This window comes from Oncorhynchus mykiss, chromosome 10 (assembly GCF_057628025.1).
Source record: "Oncorhynchus mykiss isolate SJ-2025 chromosome 10, ASM5762802v1, whole genome shotgun sequence".
NCBI lineage: Eukaryota > Metazoa > Chordata > Actinopteri > Salmoniformes > Salmonidae > Oncorhynchus > Oncorhynchus mykiss.
Window position 1 is genome coordinate 65,985,001 of NC_143031.1, and position 19,039 is coordinate 66,004,039.

The 19,039-nt window shown below is 42.8% G+C and overlaps 1 protein-coding gene across 14 annotated transcripts in view; it reads right to left on the reverse strand.

Annotated features, from left to right (window-relative positions):
- Positions 1 to 13,636, reverse strand: part of LOC110533185 (teneurin-3) — a 411,381-nt gene extending 397,745 nt beyond the window's left edge. For 6 of the 14 annotated variants that reach the window (XM_090187573.1, XM_090187572.1, XM_090187571.1 and 3 more), the window contains exons 1-2: positions 13,002 to 13,569; positions 12,788 to 12,890 (exon numbers count right to left, since the gene is read on the reverse strand). The gene's annotated coding sequence lies outside the window, so the exon portion shown is untranslated. Of the gene's footprint in view, positions 1 to 12,787 lie in introns of all 14 variants that reach the window. The other 8 variants (XM_036933615.2, XM_036933616.2, XM_090187570.1 and 5 more) reach the window with 3 other exon arrangements.
- Positions 13,637 to 19,039: the final 5,403 nt, after the last annotated feature.

The window sequence follows — 19,039 nt, forward strand, 5'->3', positions numbered from 1 at the left end:
TCCCCTACTGTACCCTTGTAGAGGAGACCAAAGTCAAACTGTCTCTGAGCAGCAGGCGACGGTGGACAGGTGGACACCACATCACTGAGGTACACACACACACACACACACACACACACACACACACACACACACACACACACACACACACACACACACACACACACACACACACACACACACGAGTCAGACACACACACCACTTGACCTAGCCTGCAGCACCACCTCCATGTCGCAGTCTTAATTGCATTGAAATACACTTTGTGGGAGAATGCAAATCTGTGGCATGCCAATAATAAAATAAAAAAACATTGTCCTTCACTTCCGTTCGCTCAGCCGGTAGCCATGATGAGCGGGAGCGACCATTAGCCACCGTGATGCAGTTTGTACTTCCTCTTCTCTCTCTCCGCCTGACGCCTGCCGGGGGGGGGGGGGTGGACAAATGGTATACGGTCATCACCCTCTCTTGGCATGATTTTGAGTAGGGAAAAGTGTGTGAGTGGAGCATACTTTGGAGCAGGTAATTGAGAGCATGCTGGGATAATGGCCGTACAGGAAGCTGCCATGACACCTCTACCAGGGGTAATTTGGGAAGACAAAAACTAGACTCTGGTAGGTAGGCAATACACACCACACACACACACACACACGATATGATGCAGCAGCTGCCATTACTGCTTTCACAGTGGCCTCAGCCAAAGTAGTGGGACGAGAGGGGAAGGTGGACAGGTAAGGCAGGAAGGGGGTATAGATGGAGAGAGAGAAATAGAAAGATGGCACAAGAGACAAAGGGAGCAAGAGAGATTGAGAGAGATAAATAAAGACATAGAGAGCTGTGTAGAGAGAGAACAGACTGTGGTGCCGGGCTCTGCTCAGAGATAGTACAGATTAATTAACAGGGTGGCACGAACGCAGCATGTCATGTGTGCAGCGGGCGGGCAGCCGGGTTGAGAGGTGGGCGAGACAGAGGGGCGAGACGTGTGACATTCAGCCTGGCCTCCTCACATGTCGGTCGGGAGCTCTACTTTCTCTCTCTCTTTCTCTCTCTCTCTGTCTCTCAACACCCTCTCCCTAGCTCTCTCTTTCTCGCTCTCATATCGCCTATCTCTCCATAACCTCCATTACGCCTTTCACACTCACTCAATCTGTTCACTGCTGCTCCGAGCCAATCAACTGATCCCTCCTCTGCTCCGAGCCAATCAACTGGAAGATACATGTGGCAATAAGAACAGCCAGGCACTCATTCTACAGGGAATGGCATTAAGTAAAGGCCACAGAATGGGAGATATCAAAATGAATAAGCCTAGGTCTATAATAATATCTTAAGACACACTGTAGAATATTCTAGAAGGACATCTCAAAGCAAATATAGGCCCAGGACTATTATAAGGTGTAAAACATAATCTACTGTAGGATATGTGTCTGTCAAATGTGTGAGATGTCCCACACTAGACAACCTCTGTAAAGCTGTGATCAGTCAAGGACACCCCCCAGCTTTATCAAGATGTTTGACATCTAGATTAAAACCACCGTGAGCACACAGAGAAAAATGTTCAGCAAAACCAACACAGTCAATTCCAAGGGATTTGGAACCATTGTTTGATCGCACTTTTTGTGGGAACGGAACTAGCAGTGGGCTGTAAAGCTAATTCCCATATGGTTATGCATAGACACCGTTTTCCATTTTAGGAATGTCACTTCTAAATGTATTTTAAAAGACAAAAAAAGCTGGTATGGTTGGTGTGTTTCTAATCAAACGTATGGGTCATATCCTTCCAATAATTCCCTCTCCCTTATCTGGTATCTAGCCTATATTCCCAAAGCTACCATCAAATCAATAGAAATCAGTGGATTGGTTTTTTTGTTGCAATTTTGGTGTTCAAATGGACATTGAGACAATATATACAAGTACCGAAACCCATACAGGTCTCCCAGTGGTATACTATAATAACACGTTTGAGGAAGGTGCGTTTTTCATATTTTCCATCTGAATTGGAGGGATAAGAAGGTAAGGTTCAGAAACATACACCTTCCCCAACAGTGTGTTATTATAGTATACCACTGGGAGACCTGTCCAACATTTCAAGTTTAACTGAAACACACATGTAGCCTAGCTGCCAGAGTTAGCCTAGCTGCCCGAGATAGCTTAGCTGCCAGAGTTTTAGTTTTTCATTTCCCCCTCCACCTATTTCTCTCTTTCCTTACCACTCGTTCTCATTAAGACTATGGAAAACTTGAGGAGCGGATGGGTCGATGTTTTCATTTTTCAAGTGCTTGTAGCCATTAGAAGGCCCCAAATCATCCATCAGGCAAATTCTTTCTGGTTAGGGCCTGTCAATTTAACAAGTAGCGAGGCTCAATATGCAAGATGTATTACACTCCATTTCAATAACCTTCATTATTTCTTTCAAGTGTCGTTCGTTTCGTTTTCTATTTCCCTTCTTATCCACACAGGCACACACATTCCACCGACAGCAGCAGAATCTCCTTGCCAAATTCAGTACTTGAGAAGCACACCACTCCGAGCCAGGTGACATTTGATTTGCCTATGATCAATCAGAAGCAAAGCCTCATTCCCAATTCCAAACCATTGGCCACAGACATAAAATGATACCTGGATGCCAATCCACCCCATCTAGACTTGAGGAAGGGTGCAATTCTATATCTTTGTGGTGCTGTAGAAAATTCTAAACGGATCAAATGTGTGGGATGTTGAATTCCAACGGAAGACGCCCATAAACTGAAGTCAAACACACATGAAAGCTCTCCAAAAACCGCTCCCATTGCCATTAACAAACCTGGGCCCACAGTTCTGGAGTTCTCTCAGTAATAATAACAATAATGAATTACTGCAGACTACAAATTGTAGACGACTGCAACAGAGATCAAAACAGTATGCATGCAGTAGGCCTATTTTTTTAAGGCAAAATCATTTAAATGTAGCCTAACCACACAAAGCTAATCTAACCACAATAGCAAAATAAATATTTTCAAACCATTTTCTCTGTAATTGCTGAAAACCAACCCAATCCAAGAACATGTATAAACAACTCATTCTCAACGAGAGCAAAGGGTCACATTCTTCTCTCTGTGTCCCAAATGGCACCCTAGTACCTATATAGTGCACTCCTGTGGGCCCGATAGTGAAAAGTAGTGCTCTACATAGGGAACAGGATACACCCTCTAATTACACCTGCCATGATCACTTTGGCTCAACTGGTATGGTCGGTCGTTATAACAACAACAGGGGAGGAGCACTTGAGGAAACATGTAGGGTTTGAATTGTCAGGATACTTAGACGCCGATACAATATGTATTGCCATTCGATGTTCCAAACATATTGCTCACTATAATGTCTGCTGCAGAGAGACAAGAGAGACCATGAGAAAACAAGTTTTCATCAGTCAGGGAAATAAAAGTGTTGCAAACATGTTGGCTCACTGTTTATAAAGAAGATGGAGAACAAGCCATGAAGGAAAAATACTGGAGTTTTGGTGCCGGTACAGCCAAGTACCCCAAAACATTTTTTGTGATAATGCCAATATATTATAATATATTATATCCCAATATGTAATTGTATCGCACCCCCATCACTAGAAACATGTAGTCTGGATAGTGGATAGTGTGTGTGTGTGTTTGACTGTGTCTGTGTGCGTGTGTGCACGTGAGAAAGAGAGGGGGGAAATCCCCCCCCCCCCAATCTATTGTCGCTTTAATGAACATATCTGTCCCTGGCTGGCTGGCGGGCTCGGCTTTGGTCTGAAGAGGTTACAGCGTCTCAGTCTCAGTCTACTCTACTCATTCTGGTCACAAAGCTGGACTTTGTAGGAATGTTGATCTCTCTCCAAAAAGCGAGGGTGGGATAGCCTCAGCTCCGGCCCTGGCTCTCACTGAACTGAATGGCTGTATCAGACCCAGGCTCAGCCACAAAGAAAAGAGAAGAATGATAGCTTGATCGAAACAAGAGAAACAAGTCTGCTTCACCGTTCTGTGACCCCCCCAGACCCCCGCTACCTCTGACTGTAGGAAAACCATGGGGGAAACATGGTTCATGTTTGTGTTCATGACCAACCGTTTATTTACTGCAGCGTTCATAAAATATAGATTGGGACATGAGCAGAGATACGGGAGTGCAAGACGTGGAACGTGAAAAATGCCAGCACCAGAGCAGCGACACGCCGGTCAAAAAGATCTGCTCTGCTGAGTGAAAGAACAAGCCAGATACATACGAGAAATAACGTTGGAGGAGGAAAACACAGCACAGAAGAAAACACACAGGTCAAACATATCTCTGCTGTGAAAGGGAAAAGGTCAGAGTTCAGAGAGATTAAAAGCAGGCATAAATAAGAGAAGCTACGCTTCAAAGCATCATGTCTCCACAAGACTACTGTAATATCAGCCGTGCTGAAAGGGAAATCGCCATTTTCAATGACTGAATGTCAGAGGAATTTCTCGGGCCTATTTTTAAATACGATATTATCGTCAATTCGTCTAGCCTACCTGAACACATTCAAATCAATAGCACCATATATCAAAGAACATGCCGGGTGTCTGGTGTCTGAAACTAAGACATTACATTCAAATTACAGAGAGAATAATCACTACATTACCTTCAAGCTGAGCTCTTGTCCAAAGCGTTTTTTAATCAGTCACTCACAGTTTTTTCATATACAGTATTGCCAAGACTGTAGGCTACTCATATTCAGTACAGTACTCCTGTAACTGTAGGCTACTCATATTAAGTACAGTACTCCTGTGACTGTAGGCTACTCATATTCAGTACAGTACTCCTGTAACTGTAGGCTACTCATATTAAGTACAGTACTCCCGTGACTGTAGGCTACTCATATTCAGTACAGTACTCCTGTAACTGTAGGCTACTCATATTCAGTACAGTACTCCTGTAACTGTAGGCTACTCATATTAAGTACAGTACTCCCGTGACTGTAGGCTACTCATATTAAGTACAGTACTCCTGTGACTGTAGGCTACTCATATTCAGTACAGTACTCCTGTAACTGTAGGCTACTCATATTAAGTACAGTACTCCTGTGACTGTAGGCTACTCATATTCAGTACAGTACTCCTGTGACTGTAGGCTACTCATATTCAGTACAGTACTCCTGTGACTGTAGGCTACTCATATTCAGTACAGTACTCCTGTGACTGTAGGCTACTCATATTCAGTACAGTACTCCTGTAACTGTACACAAGTCGCTCAGCAGGGTTCCTCTGTGAGCGAGCAGCGCCCACATTTTAAACAGGTACGGCAGAATAGGGGCTTGAGCTGGTGTTGAGCTGACCTATCCTACGCGCCTGACGGAATATTGGGCAGGAGGAAGACCAGCAGCCAATCAGAAATGGTTACGGAGGAAGCATGGTAAGCGAATGGAGCAGGGCGGTGTGAGGAAAGCACACTTCGCATACTGTACTATGAGGAAACATCAGTCAGGAAAATACAGAAGTCAGTCATTAAGAGGTCAGTCATTAAGAGGTCAGTCATTAAGAGGTCAGTCATTAAGAGGTCTATAAACACATGTTCCATTTCAAACGTCATACTAGTTCTTTAGAACACAGACAAAGACAAAGAAACATCACCTCAAACATAACACATAAAAACAAAGAAAATTCTTGACATTTTTCAATTATTATTATTATTATTATTTATCTTACTGTACATCTCAGACACCTGGGAGAGATACACCACTAGACCTTTCAGTAAAGGATGTACATGTCGTACATCTTTAACCATTGGGATTTATATATGCAACAGCTGGGGAATGGTACATGTTCTGCTTGACGCTGGAGGGTCAATTAATAATGGTGGAACTCGCGCTATCTCACGGATGATACTCATGAACGCACACACAACCAGGAGACCCCTGAGGCAACAGAGCAGCGGAGGGACACAAACACACACAAACACACACACAGTGGAGCGACACACACATACACAGTGGAGCGACACACACACACAGAATGGAGCGACACACACATACACAGCGGAGTGACACACACACACAGAATGGAGCGACACACACACACACACAATGGAGCGACACACACACGCAGTGGAGCGACACACACAGAGTAGAGCGACACACACACGCAGTGGAGCGACACACACACGCAGTGGAGCGACACACACGCAGTGGAGCGACACACACAGAGTAGAGCGACACACACACACACAGTGGAGCGACACACACACACAGTGTGTACATTTCAATTATTTTGCTCAGCGTGTGCATGGATTAAATGAGCCTGGAGGTGAGGTGTGGCGTGTGGGGAGGAAGGTTCAGGACAAATGATCCAGGAGTTGGACTCTGGGCTGCCCCATCCTGCCCCACTACCCTCACTGGCGTTCAGACACACTCACAAACACACACACACCTCATTACATCCCCATCACAGCAAGTAACTGGCATAGACCGCTCACTGCCGAGGGTCAATGTCTCAACTCCAGTTGAGCGTTCCTCTAATGTGTGTCAATATGGCCATTGGCTGTAGGTACATGGATGGTCCACTGACATAATATGTCAATAAGTAGTGTCTTAAGAGCTGTATCGCATGTTGAATATTCTGTTACACGTTTTTCATCGATTCTGTTTGTACTGAAAACGTAATTTATGAAATCTTGTTTTTAAATATTTTTAAACAGGTAATAATAAGAACTGACAATAGCATTTTGCAACACTTTAATGGCACAAAAGTAAGCACCAAAGCAGGCATTCTGCAAGGGAGAACCAGGATGTTGTGTTCCAAACACCATCACATTCAGGGACAGAGCGAGCGGGATTGAGCATTGTCGAGCCAATGAAAAGAGTACATATTTTATTTTTTGTTGTCGCACCAAACACACTTTGACACCTCCAGATCTCTATTCATTGTTGGTTCACAGACCACATGTTCATTTCACATCAAACCATATGGTTCCATCTAACACAAGAGATTCGGCAAACTTCTGGAAGAAACGTATGTTTGAACCATATTTTACACATAAAATTTGTTGTCAAACTATCTTTGTCCAACCAACCACATAACTGCACAGTGAAACAACCAGTTTACAGTGAGCCTACATGTACCAGAGCCCCAAAAAATGATCCTACATTTTGAGATATTGTGAAACAATGTGTTTACAGTGAGCCTACATGTACCAGAGCCCCAAAAAATGATCCTACATTTTGAGATATTGTGAAACAACGTGTGTTTACAGTGAGCCTACATGTACCAGAGCTCCAAAAAATGATCCTACATTTTGAGATATTGTGAAACAATGTGTTTACAGTGGGCCTACATGTACCAGAGATCCCAAAAAATGATCCTACATTTTGAGATATTGTGAAACAACGTGTGTTTACAGTGAGCCTACATGTACCAGAGATGGCAACAACAACAAAGAAATCCATCATCATTTTAGACGCTGACATAATGCCGTCAAAGCCTAGTGCCTGGAAAGGGAGGAGTCCATAAATATTTTAGTGAGGTTCATAGGGAAAGACAATTGGCTGATGTTAAGAAGAAAATAAATCTGGCGGTTGGAGATGGACAGGTGTGTGTGTGTGTGTGTTTGTATTTGTGTGTGTGTTTGTATTTGTGTGTGTGTGTGTGTGTGTGTGTGTGTGTGTGTGTGTGTGTGTGTGTTTGTATTTGTGTGTGTGTGTGTTTGTATTTGTGTGTGTGTGTGTGTGTGTTCGTATTTGTGTGTGTGTGTGTGTGTGTTCGTATTTGTGTGTGTGTGTGTGTGTGTGTTTGTATTTGTGTGTGTGTGTGTGTGTGTTCGTATTTGTGTGTGTGTGTGTGTGTTCGTATTTGTGTGTGTGTGTGTGTGTGTGTGTTTGTATTTGTGTGTGTGTTCGTATTTGTGTGTGTGTGTTTGTATTTGTGTGTGTGTTCGTATTTGTGTGTGTGTGTGTGTGTCTGTGTGTGTGTGTGTGTGTGTGTGTGTGTTCGTATTTGTGTGTGTGTCTGTGTGTGTGTGTGTGTGTGTTCGTATTTGTGTGTGTGTGTGCGTTAATCCCTTTGAAGTACTCCATACCTTCACCTTCTATAAAGAGAAGTGGAGAGAGAAAATAAAATAGAAAACATACAAAGGGTCTGGGTGCTTGTGTGTGTGTGTGTGTGTGTGTGTGTGTGTGTGTGTGTGTGTGTGTGTGTGTGTGTGTGTGTGCGTGTGTATGCTTGTGCATCATTACAGAGACACACAGAGGGGTTTCCATTCTAATAATACATTGACTCTCTGTAGTGCTGTTCATTTCATCAGCAGCCATCGCCATCGGACTGGCAACAGAGCAATACATAAATGTGTTTTAGCAGGTGTATTGAGGAGAGTGTGGGGGGGGGGGGGGGGTTCACTGGGACAGAATAACATCCCCACACACAGCTGCCTTTCATTAAGGTTCTCATGCTGCTATCATAACAAATCGCCCCCCTCGAAGTTTGGGAGGGAGGGAGGGTGTGGGGACGGTGGGCCGGGATGTGTCAGGGGGAGTTTTGTGTGTGTGTGCTTGTGTGTGTATTAAATAAATGGGGGGGCTTCACTAAATCACAAACATTCACCTTTCCCCTCTCCAATCTCTCCCTGTGATATGTTGTGATTGACAAAGTCCCAGACAGACAGAGGAGCTGTCCTCCCTTTCCCTTTCCTTGTCCCACCACGCCACCACTTCACAAGTGCACTCAACTCAGTGAGCTGGGAGCTGCTCGGGAGCTTGGCTGGGGCTGGTGTGCACTGTGCACTGCTTGCCCGTGGCGGAAGGGAGCCTCTCCTCTACCCCCATCTCCTCCTCCCTCCCTCTCTCCTCACCCCCGACCCTCCCCCGTTTCAGCATGGCTGGGCTGCAATGAGCCCTGCTCCAATGAAACACGCTATTCCAGGCAGAGTGTGGTGCTCGGTGCCGCCGCTCCTCTCCTCTGCTGCACTGCTCACGCACCACACTTAACAAGCTGCTGGTGAATCAGCCTTGTGCATGCCCTTGGTGGCTATTCCCTTACTCCCTTCTCTTCTATACATCTGGCGCTCTACCTTGGCCTCGCTTCCGTTTTCATGGTTGCTATACCATTCCCACAGTCTGTCTAAGGAGAGGAGGCATTCTCTTCTACAGGCCTCGACGTATCTCTCTTGCCCTATCGTTTGGCAAGCCTCTGAGGTGAAGTACTGGGTCTTCTGTTCAAACGGCATTGATCTGATAGTATTAATGAAGCTTATGCACATTTGACAGAATTAACACTTCAATATGTCACTGAAAAATGAATTAGAGGCTATATTTACACAGAATAAACCATCTGGTGCACACAGGGAAGTAACGGCGACTCCTGAATAAGAACACACACTGTTGATGCAATCAGAATGACAAGTGGCAACCGTCTTTCAACCGGTCACACCTGGGCATGGATTTAGAGTGAGGATCACGACGGCCAAACGGGACTTTTTTAACACCATTATAGTAACAAATGATGCCTTCTCTCCTTCCAAAGTACCCCGCACAACCGCCACCAAAGGCCCTGTCATGAAGTTTTTAAAAATCACTGGCTACGTATGAGTAACAAATGAAACCTCAGATCTCCAAAGTGATCCCATCAATCAACCGAGAGTTAATGTGAACTAATAAAATCTGTTTTTTTTGGACCTTGGAGATCGACATCCCCTAGTGCACCAAACTACATCAGAAATTGATTACGACTGCACTTCAAATTAATTCGACCCGCCCACCCCACTCCACCCCGCAACCACTCCACTCCACCCCACTCCACTCCACTCCGCCCCACCTCACCCCGCTCCACCCCACCTCACAGCTCTCCACCCCACCTCACCTCATCCCGCTCCACCCCACCTCACCTCACCCCTCTCCACCCCACCTCACAGCTCTCCACTCCACCTCACCGCTCTCCACCCCACCCCACCCCGCCACCCTCCACCCACCCAGGAACCATTTGTTTCGCAGCAATAGAAACATTCTTCTGAATTAGGCCTACCAGGGGGGGTTTCATAAAGAAAATACCTTCTGCAAAGAAGGTGTGTCAAATACATCATGATCCCATCCTCAAATCTAGACATAAATAACATACATTTATCTTTCATTTCTAACAAACTAACTTTTGCTTGTTACCTTCAAAATATTGGTCTTAAAGGTTATTGTTTAGGGCAGAATTTAAATACAGTAATTCCCTCACTAAAAGGCAATTAAATATCTTTCATTATGGTTCTTGATTACCTAGCGTAATCATACAGTTCCCCTTTGCAACAATTTCAGTTATATAACTGAAGGGTCACAGGATCAAATGACATCCAGCAGGCATCTAGAGGACGCATAGCAGTACTGTATGTGGATGCCAGTGCCATACGTTATGTGGGCTGGACGTAGACTACACTAAACCGATGCGTTTACACTGTACGACAACCCAGTTGTCTGCCCAACAACAGCCCTGTGCCTGCTCAGAAGACTGACAGGCTCCCTGTGCCTGCTCAGAAGACCGGCAGGCTCCCTGTGCCTGCTCAGAAGACCGGCTGGCTACAAACCAAAGCATTGGCACACAAAAATTAGGTTAGGTTATCAAAAAGAATATAAAACTTCCTCGCACAATGAAATTGAGCACCATTATTTGAAAAATAAAATAACAATACCATAAAAGATGTACAATACCTGAGTGAAAATGAGAGACAGCTTGAACAGAGCAGAACAAATATCTGGCCTCTTTCTCTCTCCGAGAAACACACAAGACTGAACTATAATAGTTTAACTGTGTATCAAATCTCTCTGTGCAGTGCCACATTATAGCCTGGTTCAACTCCATAGGCCCCGTCCCTGTTTAAACAAAAGCCTATTTAGGAGGATCCAGGAATCTTTCGTCGGCCTCTATCTTCAGTCTCATTTTTCAGCCGCAATTGCAGAACATGAAGATACCTCAGCTCTTTTTTACCTACACTGGCTGTCTGCACCATGTCCAGGCTGTTTATAGGGCACTGGTCTGAACCTACTGGAGTCAACCACCATAAATGGTTTATTTATTTATTTTTTAAATTTTAAAAAAGAGATAAGAGTGCAATCTAATTTTACGATGTAAAAAAAAAAAACATTTGAATTAAAACAAATGTTGTATGGACAATACTAGTGTGTGTGTGTGTGTCCCTATTTCTACTGACTAACGGTGGTGTGCTGATTCTGAGAACAAGATCCAATATAACCTTATGCACCTTGTCAATGAAATAATCTACAACTGTAAAGTGACAGTGTTGACCTTTAAGAAAAACTGAAAACAGTCCCTATGTACTGAAATAACTACAAAATGTTTGATAGCATTACACTTTTAAACTGGTGTTTCTGATGTTCAATAAAGTATCTATTGACTGTCTAATAAATCATTGTTACAGGCCTGCTGTTTCTTTAACCAATATAAACCCTTAAACAACGTTTCACCCCACATCTTAAAATAGCCTAACCTGGGGGTTACATTAAAATTTATGTGAATTACGGAACATTTTAATTATGCTGTAGGCTAAAGGGACTTCCAGGCTCAGTGCCTCCGGGGAAAAAAAGGGCAAAGAAGTGAGCCAAATCACAAACTACACACTCTGCACCATATCTATCTCAGGGACAACGACATGATTCATAGTCATTTTTAACATTCATTTGACCTGGATGCTTTTCCAATATTTTGGTATACGGGTAGCGTATTTTGTTATATCGCATTGTTGGCATCCCCATTGGATAAAGACTATGGTCTATATTCAATCCGTAACGCTGAAGAGCCGCTTTATAGCGCAATTGACAATTAAAGACAAAGTTCCAGCGGTCGCAGAGACTGCATTCACGGTAAACGCTGCATTTGTTAGCTCAATGTAAATTACTTTTATATTTATATCCGCAATCTGTAACGCTTCAGCGATACATATTGAATAGAGCCCCAAGACTACTTATACGGAGATAAATCTGTCAGGCTAAACCAACACACGTTATGGATAACCAACACCGTATGCCCAGAAATGATGACAAACTGAAAGCTTTACAGTGTACTGTTATGTGTTTTGAAAGGTCCCATATAAACCGTAATGATACCGTGTATTAATAACACAGCGGAGCAACATATAGTGTATTTGTCGACTTCGTAGAGAAGGAAGACAACGATGTATTATTTTTTCCATTTTATGCATTTGTCTGATAATCGACCTGTGCGCTTGTCGCACCTGATACAAACTAACACTGCCGGGAAAGTTAAAGGAGTAAATACATCTACATGAGCAACAACAATGGCACTCATAAATGGCAGCAAAGTCTCCCAAGTTTGCGAAATAGCAACAATGTCAGAGAGCTAAATATATATATGTTTTAAATAACTGACATATAGTTGTGTGGATGGATTAAATACAACGTAAAATTACTGTAGGCCTTCAGCTGTACGCAATCAAAAGGCAATTTCTATATATTTTTTTGTGCTTATTTTAAGCACGTGCGCACATACCAGGTGAACTATTTTAATGTGTCCAACAATGCGTAATCGAATAAAATGCACATATGCCAGTTTATCCTGATCAAGGTAGTTCAGAAGTGTCACAATACACAACAGACATATACGCTACGAACGGTACCTCAAAATATTAAATGGGATTTTTCGATGGCAGCTTTCATGTCAGGCGCTTGTAAAAACACGAACGGCGGGTAATTTATCAACAACTCTCACAGGAAGCAAACACTAGCCAAACCAATACCCGGCTAATAAATGTGTTTATCATTTTGGACAATATTAAAATAAATAAATGACAACATGACAGTACAGTTTAGGGCCCTACCTGGTGTGGATTTGTCCGATTAGAATCCCATTGTTGTTCAGTATCGGTGTGTCAAAACTTCACCAAACGATGCTCCAACTTCTAGGGAATGCGTCGCTGTTTTCTGAATGGAATAGTCGGTGGTAAAACAAAGGTTCTGGCAAACACAACTCTCACTCCAGCTATTTCAAAACGATAGGATAGTCCCGTAGCTCAATGGAAATATAAAACATACCAATGTCGCCGACGGGGCTGTTGACAGATATTCACTGCCCGGGAACAACAGTGAAGAATGTCTGATCACTCAACAGAAGAGGACAGCGCAGTGCAAGAAGCAAAGGATTCGAGCATGACACCGTCCAGCAGTGACAACCACACATGTGTAACTACTGAGGACCCTACCAACCACGACACAAAACAGGGGGAGATCGAGTTACGATTGTTGTAGCCTATTTGCACCGAGAGAACCACTGCCTCCGTAAACGTCAGTCTCCTTGACGTGACGAAACGACCGAATGAAAGGCACTTTCTCACACTCTTCCAACCGCCAACGGTACAAGCAAGGTGGCTATTTTGTATTTTCATAAGAACGGAGAGGTCTCCGGGTCTACATAGATATTGTTGTCCTGCGCGCGATGGAGGGTCTCCCCCTTCTCGCAGTCAGTCGATGTAAAGACCCAGTGTTCCCCCTGCTGCGTCCAATCAGTATGTATATCTAGCACTATATGGGTAATAATTTAAGGGTCACCCATGAGTTGCGTCGCGGTGTGATAAATGACTCCGCGACGGATATCGAAGCAGATGAAGATGTCTGCGTTGGTACTGATTAGGCTGCACACTCAGATAATGGATTTAGGGCTTCGATTTGGAGAGGATGGTGTATAGGCGCAGGGTTATTTGTTTAGTACAGAGCAGCTTGCAGCCGACATCAATTGTTATGACATCTTAATAAATACATCGTTATGTTGTTTTATTTGACGGTCACATATTTGTATAAGTAGGTTGCCATAATTAGGCCTGCTTAGAGATGGCATGGTAAAAATTATTTGGAATTCCGTCAAACAAACAGTACTGTACCATTTGCTGCCAGGTACAGTAATAACCAATTGTGTACTTTTTCTAGCAATATTACAAGATGAAACTGAGGACAAACAGAGCATTATATTTGAATATATATTGCAGCCAGCCACCCCACTAGAAAGTAAAAATAATGACTAGAATCAGACTGTTTTTCTATTCCTGCCAACATGCAGATGCAGCCCATGGTTGCACATGTTCTTCTGCTTTGCCTTTGACACCAATGTTAATAGTCAAATGTCATGAGGTCATGTTTGGCGTGTCTTTCAGTTGACTGAAACTGAAAAGATGCACATATTTTACAGCCTTTGACATACACTGAGTGTACAAAACATTAGGAACGGTTGCTCTTTCCATGACATAGGTGAATCCAGGTGAAATCTATGATCCCTTATTGATGTCACTTGTTAAATCCACTTCAGTCAGTGTAGATGAAGGGGAGGAGACGGGTTAAATAAGGATGTTTAAGCCTTGAGACGTGGATTGTGTGTATTCTGCCATTCAGAGGGTGAATGGGCAACACAAAAGATTTAAGTGCCTTTGAATGGGGTATGGTAGTAGGTGCCAGACGTAGCGGTTTGAGTGTGTCAAGAACTGCAACGTTTCTGGATTTTACACACGCAACAGTTTTCTGTGAGTATCAAGAATGGTCCAACACCCAAAGGACATCCAGCCAACTTGACACAACTGTGGGAAGCATTGAAGTCAACATGGGCCAGCATCCCTGTGGAACGCTTTCGACACCTTGTAGAGTCCATGCCCCGATGGAGTGAGGCTGTTCTGAGGGCAAAAGGGGGTGCAACGCAATATTAGGAAGGTGTTCCTAATGTTTTGTACCCTCAGTGTGTAAGCCTGCAAATATTTAATAGAGACCAATATTTCTTGCAACTAACCAAACCAAACACACATCTTAAGATGAACAAATATGTCATGGTCTAATCGGCATAGTTCTTTAACACTCTCTCCATAATATAATGACCTGGGAAACTGCAAAATATCAGACAGACCGTCCACCTGCTCTACCTGTAAAATAACTTCTTCTTCGACTATCTTTTTAACTGTAAAAATCAGTCAGACAAGCTCAGGGGGAGAGTCATCATTTTAATAAGGGTCAAGTTAGAGTTGAAACAGTTATGTTGCAACTGCCGTTTGGCTTTGCCACTGAGCCCCACCTCTGAGTCCACATACCCGTGTCTGTCTTTTCCTGATTTGAAAAACATTTGACTGAATCTCATGAAACTAAAAACCCTGTTGAGACAGACCTACACCCAGACACACAACCTGTTACAAGCCAAGCAAAAGGGATGAACTTTTAACAAGCTTTGCCCTCGTTGCCCTCCTCTGATACCTCACCTCAGACTGAGTGCATGGCCGGTTGCCGGGCGGTTAACAAGTGCAGTAGATAGACGTACACAGCTCAATATCCCTAGTCCCTCCCTGGTTGGGGTTGGGTGGAGTGAAGTGGAAGCTGGTGGGAGGGTGCTACTGCCTTGCACCAAAACCAAACGAAGCATGCCATGTGTTTCTGGTTGCCATGGCGGCGTGGTGGAGAGCTAGTGTATGTGAGCGTGGTGCATTGGTCATGATTTGATTGTAACATCTCAACCTCTCTCACGTCTCCTTATACGAAACATGGTCTTGCCTTGAAAGGACCCATTTCAGGTTTAAAGGTTTAAACACGGGTTGGATTCAAAGTAATTGCCGGACTGAAAATTGTCCCACCCTGCAGTGTCAAGGTGATAGGTTAAAAGACAGGACATTATTAAAACAAAATCTATAATATGTTGTAAAAAATTACAACTGGACATTATTCTATAAAAAAAAATAACTATTTAGGGAAGCAAGGAATACAAGAGGAAGCAATGTAAGGACTGTACAATACAATATAGTCGTTAGCCCATACTCAAGTCATTATTATTGCTATGAAATATAAAAGTGTTTTCTGTTTGTCTTTCTCTATGTATTATTCATTTAGCTGGCACTAATCTGAGGGACAAACCCTAAGAAAGGACATGTCTTTGGAAAGCAGGGCATAATGGACATCGCGCTGCTACGGCTGTGTTGCCAACCACGGGGAGAACTGCGGCATAGCAGTTAGCATTTTCACAGCAGGCCCACTCAATCTGAAACGTTTGAAGCTAGTTCAATGTTTTTCACATTGATTTGGGGATTTAATTCAATGCCCACTTTACCTTTGAAGTCCGTTTTTGTCTGTTTAATGACATAGTGAATGAACGATGGAAGGAAACACTATAGCCCGGTAATACAAATGCTAACTGCTATTGTGGAATAATTTCACAGCAAAACTAAAAACACCAGTATAACTAGTGGAACTAACGTGGATAGAAAATAAATACTGCAGCACGTATCCCAAGATCCACATGAAGGAATTCATATCTAACGTTAATCATTTCAGAATTTTTATGTCAACTTTGTTTATTTTTTTCTAGGTCAGCGCCAGTATTTCAATTATTGCTCAATTGCTCTGAGAAACCAAACAAATCATATTTAGTCTTTTCAGAGAGCACTCTATTCTCAACAAGTTACCACTATTAAAAGCCATTATCCGTAACATTGTTCTCTCTCAGGTCTAAAACCTCCCAATTATGGATATCAATCATTCCGTACACTCCGATATCAATCATTCCGTACACTCTATTCAGAATAAAAGAACACGTTCCTCCACTGATTCTAACAGCCTAATCACAAAAAAAAGTGCTGTGCAATGCCGGTAAATAGACATAGATGGGCTCTGGCTGAAAGGGGAGATAGATTGATAAATAAATAAGTGAGAAAGTAGATAAAAGAACCCCTGGTGTTTGAGATGCGGTCCAATCACACAGAAATCATTCATACCAACTGTGAGATAGAAGCAACATCACCATCATCAAAGCACTTCATCTCTCTATCCCACTCCCTCACCTCGTTCCTCCCTCACTACCACACATTAACACACACACACAGACACGCACGTGTACACACACACACCTGGGGGGACATTTTTGATTTTCCAACCAAGAGAATGCAGATTTATTCCCTGTTCCCCATCACCAGAAAATAAGAGATAAGTCAAACTGAGGAACAGACGGGTGGACGGACAGAGAGACACACAGTGACATGTGGAAGTGACACGTGTGCCATCACTGATCCCAGAAGCTGTGCCTTTGGGGCTGCCCAGAACCAGGGATGGAGCAGAGCTGCCTACAGCTTGGCACAAGACCTCTGGGGCCCCAGACAGGGGCATAGACACAGCGAGAGGCATGGCTACACGCCTGCCTGTCCTCCTGCACAGAATGGAGTTACTGACCATAGGTCACAGGGCAAGGGCAAGGGCAAGGCCCTGTATTTGCAGGAAGGTAGATCAGATGCACTCAAATAAGTAGCCTATGTATACACATACTGTTACGAACACATGACCAGACACATGTATAGTGTAGTAGGTAATGGTATACACAGCAAAATGCACAGGACACACACAGAATGACGATGCGTTTGTAGCTGTGAGGCAGTGAGTCTGCTCTGTAACCCCTCCTCCCGGAGCATCTTTCACATGACTGGTGAAGTGTTAGGACGAGTCAATGTCAACAGCCTGCCTGTTCTCTCTCTCTCTCTCTACTCTCTACTCTCTCTACTCTCTCCAGCCCTCCCTATCTATCTATCTCTCTCTCGCTGCAACCTGATCTCATAGTCTCACTTCGGGATTTGACGTAATTGGATGAACGTCGATTTTTGATCCATTAATTCCATCTGGTAACAGGATTTAAACAGAAACAAATGAAAGGATTCAGGTTAGGTTTTAATTCAGAGTGGTTATGTTTAGGGCTATGGTTTGGGAAAAGCATAAAACTAAAACATTTTTAATAATGCACAAGAGCATTGTGGACTGCAGCTGTCTAGGCAGCGTGCTCTGGCTCTGAGTGTGGTGAGTTTGAGCCCAGTGGTGTTGCATCGTTGTTTTGGTGAGCGTATGGACGTCCTCAGGACCTTTTCAAACGTCCCAAATCAACATGCGTTTCTAGTGACCAGGCTGCTCTCTCACCCGCTCTCTCTCCACCACTCTGTCCATCCCTCTGGGCTTCAGGGTCCCCTCATCTCCAGCCAACTCCCAACTAGGGCACCCACATGCACACGCACACACACACGCATGCAAAGGCACACACACACGAACACAGCGCAAACCAGATGAGCATTTCACACGGCCCATGCACACACTAATGCAGCCCAGATGGAGTGCTGCACATACAGGATATACACTTTAACACATACAGTACAGGAAATACACTTTAACATGTACAGTACAGGACATACACTAGATTCTATATATTAGTACAGGATATACACTTTAACACGTACAGTACAGGAAATACACTTTAACACGTACAGTACAGGACATACACTAGATTCTATATATTAGTACAGGATATACACTTTAACACGTACAGTACAAGATATACACTTTAACACATACAGTACAGGACATACACTAGATTCTATATATTAGTACAGGATATACACTAGATTCTATATATTAATACAGAATATACACTAGATTATATATATTAATACAGAATATACACTAGATTATATATATTAGTACAGAATATACACTAGATTCTATATATTAGTACAGAATATACACTAGATTCTATATATTAGTACCGAATATACTCTAGATTCTATATATTAGTACAGAATATACACTAGATTCTATATATTAGTACAGAATATACACTAGATTCTATATATTAGTACCGAATACACTCTAGATTCTATATATTAGTACAGAATATACACTAGATTCTATATATTAGTACAGAATATACACTAGATTCTATATATTAGTACAGAATATACACTAGATTCTATATATTAGTACAGAATATACACTAGATTCTATATATTAGTACAGAATATACACTAGATTCTATATATTAGTACAGAATATACACTAGATTCTATATATTAGTACAGAATATACACTAGATTCTATATATTAGTACAGAATATACACTAGATTCTATATATTAGTACAGAATATACACTAGATTCTATATATTAGTACAGAATATACACTAGATTCTATATATTAGTACAGAATATACACTAGATTCTATATATTAGTACAGAATATACACTAGATTCTATATATTAGTACAGGTGCAGCATGTACAGTAGCATTACATGTTTGGACACACA